Below are 3,185 nucleotides of genomic sequence, written 5' to 3'. Positions count from 1 at the left end.
CTGTCAGGAGCAGTAGGCAACAATGAGCAGCAATGGGCAACCCCAACAGAGCTGTGTGGAGCAGCAGGTAGGCAGGACTGTAAGCAGCAGCAATCAGGAACTTTAAGCAGAACCACAAGCAGCCCACCAGTCCCTGACCACAAAATGGCTCCTCAGCTTTCCAAACAAAATGGCCCCCAGGTGTCTGCGCACGAGGCAGCCCTGGAAACCCCTGCTTGTGATAAAACCTCCTCCCTGGAGCACAAACCAGGCCATTTGCAGTGGGACCTGCTGGGGGACCTGCCCTGGTCCCCGTGGCTCTGCTCTCTGGGGACAGGGAGCCTTTGGGGACTCCCTCACAAGCCACCCCCACTCATGTCCTGCTGGTCACCCAGGTGGCCCTGGCAGTGCTTGGGAACATGACTGGATGGGGGGTGTGCCCACCCGTGCCAGCAGGGAAGGGCACAAGTTCCAGGGGGGATGTCCAGGGAGACAGGACACTGCAGAGGAAGGGCCTGGGGGGTGCAGAGTGACAATAGAGAGGGGAGGGCGGATCTTTGGCATCCCCTCCTCTGCTTGCTTCAGGCTTCAAGAAGACACCACAGGAGAAATCACATGGAGAAATATTTATTGATCAAAGACTATTAAAAGCCTCAGAAACAGGGGGGAAAACGTCCTTCCTGGGGGACACCAGTCCAAGGAAACTCCTGGTTTCTGTCCAGGCAGGAGCAGGTGCCCGTGGGCTCCAGGGGGTCAATGCAGATAAAATCACTGGGGGGGCTCCTTCAGCAGCAGCATTTAATGCATTTGGACAAGCCAGGGACCATCTCCATGTCCTGCACAGAAGGGCTTCACCCTCCTCAGGATCCCTGAGTGACACAATGACACCAAAACCCAGGAATGACAGAGCAGCTGCACCCACTAACTTGGATTTTCCCTTTTTCAAATGTCATTTAACTCACTAAATCCATCTCTTGCCTAGGAATGGTACAGCACAGTCAGGCACAGAAAGAATTTGAAGGGCCAACACCCATTTACCAATTCCAAATTTTAATGGTTGAAAGAAAGGCCCATTTTCCTTTTGCTCTGTGCCACCAACAACAGGAATCGTTTCTGACTAAATTGTCCTTTACTCTTATTTCAAACCCAACACGCCACTCCAGGATCTCCCAAGAAATCCATGTTCTCCCTCCCCAGTGTCCATGGAGCAGAGGTTCAGCTGGGGATGACACCTCTGGGCCCCCACACACCTTCCAAGGGCAGGAGCCTTCCTGCCTGGCCGGGAGCCCTGGGGGGAGTCCAGGCTGTGGCAGCTCCTGTTTGTCCCTTCCCCACGCACATTCCAAATCCCTGCTCTCACACTAAACCCTCCAAAGCTTTCCAAACCCAAATCCTTTCCTCTGCTCCTCTCTCACTGGGACCATTTCTGCCTCCTTCCCCTGCAGCTGGAGGAACCTCCCCAGCTGCTGCTGCTCCCTGGCATCAAACCACACCTTCCCAAACCCTGACTATTGCTCAGTTCAAAGAACAAATCTAGAGATTTCAGTTCACTTCTCTTTTCTCTGACAAAACAACAGCAACTGAAAAAACGTATTATAATCCACAAACTGAATCTCTAATTCACTAATCACTAATTGAATATTGGCACAATTAACACAAATCCAACCCCTGCAAACACTAAAGCTGACACTAAAGAATGCTCTGAACACACAATCCCAGCTTAACAGCTGCTGTGGCAATTTACCTTCCTTCAAATATTTAATGTGCATCAAATGCTTTAAAATGCACACAAGAACAAACTACTGCATTTAACACTTACAGCAAGTGAATTTTCCTTTTTTATATCTATTATGGGCATCCCTGAGTCAGACAGGATTCTAATACTATAACACACACTCCCAGTAACACACACTCCCCAAACACTTCACTTTCTCCAGCACTGACCATTGGGTTTGACAAACACAGTTCCCTGAGCAAAGCCCTCCCCAAAGCAGCTCTATGGGCAAGAGCTCTGTGTGTGACTGATCTGTGGGCAAAGCACACCTGGGGCCTGGAACCCACTCCCTGAACCACACCTGGGGCCTGGAACCCACCCCCTGAACCACACCTGGGGCCTGGAACCCACCCCCTGAACCACACCTGGGGCCTGGAACCCACCCCTCTCACTCAGTCAGTAGTGATTTCTTCTCATAAGCCAAATATCATACTCCTTCTTTTACAGTTCTATCATCACTTTCACAACCCAATTCTATTCTATTCTGTTCTAGAGCTCCATTTCTAGGATGCTTAGGTATACCTTTTCTATGTTCAGGAATGCCTTAATAAAATTCCAGGGATCTTGCTTTGAACTCACCAGATCCAGGGACTGAGATCTCCCAGAAGAATATTTTCACTGCTCGCTGGAGTCCTCAGGGTCCCGGAATCCCTGGAGGGTCGACAGCATTGTCCCACCTGGCTCACCAAGAATTGTCCCTGAAAAGCGTTGGGAAGAAATGAAACCCTCCAACGCCCCTGGGAAGTGTTGGTGAGCCAGGCACTGCTTTGTTCTGGCTCCCAGAGACAGGGAGCCAATCATTCCAGCCCCACCTGTCCCTTTCCAGACTTTTCACACATTTCTACATTTGAACAAACAAACAAATTCATGTTCATTGCTTCTAATTTACCCCAATTAATGAACTAATGAATTCTCTTCATTAATTAAGACTCTAATTAGTAGTCTATCCTTAACTGGCTAATTTGGTCCACGTTCTTTGGTCCTGTTAGCCCTCCTCCTCAGACACAGAGTCAGCTTTGGAGTCCTTCCAGCTCCAAATGTCTTCCCCTGCAAAGAACCCCCTTTCCTGCAGCCCCACCCCCAAAGCAGTGCTCAGCCAATCCGAGCGCGCAGCGCTGATGACTCATCAGTTGCCGGCCAGACCCGCAGCGCCCAGCGCTCCCCGGACCCCCCCAGGGTCCCCCCTCGGCCCCAGCGCCCCCCGGGACGGGAATTTGGGCAAAGGGGAGGTGGGGGGTGCCCAGGCCGGGCCCCCCCGCGCCGCCCCGGCCGTGGCGGCTGCGGCGGGGGCCGAGTGCGGGCGGGAGCGGCCAAGAGCCCAGCGCTGCCCCATCCCGACCTGCCCCAGCTCCCACGGGAATGGGAGGAGTGGGAATAGGAGGGGAGGAGAAAGAGAGGGAGGGAGAGGAGGAGGGGGAGGGGAAGGAGGGGA

The 3,185-nt window shown here is 52.8% G+C and overlaps 1 long non-coding RNA gene across 1 annotated transcript; it reads right to left on the bottom strand.

Annotated features, from left to right (window-relative positions):
- Window positions 1-590: 590 nt before the first annotated feature.
- Window positions 591-2,751, bottom strand: LOC120325298. Its single transcript, XR_005567220.1, has 2 exons — window positions 2,333-2,751; window positions 591-848 (listed from the first exon to the last, which is right to left on the bottom strand). It is a non-coding gene; the product is annotated as an uncharacterized LOC120325298 (long non-coding RNA).
- Between the last annotated feature and the right edge of the window lie 434 nt (window positions 2,752-3,185).

The sequence above is a fragment of the Pipra filicauda genome, unplaced genomic scaffold (genome assembly GCF_003945595.2).
Source record: "Pipra filicauda isolate LSUMZ 115617 unplaced genomic scaffold, ASM394559v2 scaffold928_size49953_pilon, whole genome shotgun sequence".
NCBI classification, from domain to species: Eukaryota; Metazoa; Chordata; class Aves; order Passeriformes; family Pipridae; genus Pipra; species Pipra filicauda.
This window is presented reverse-complemented; position numbering and strand designations above follow the sequence as displayed.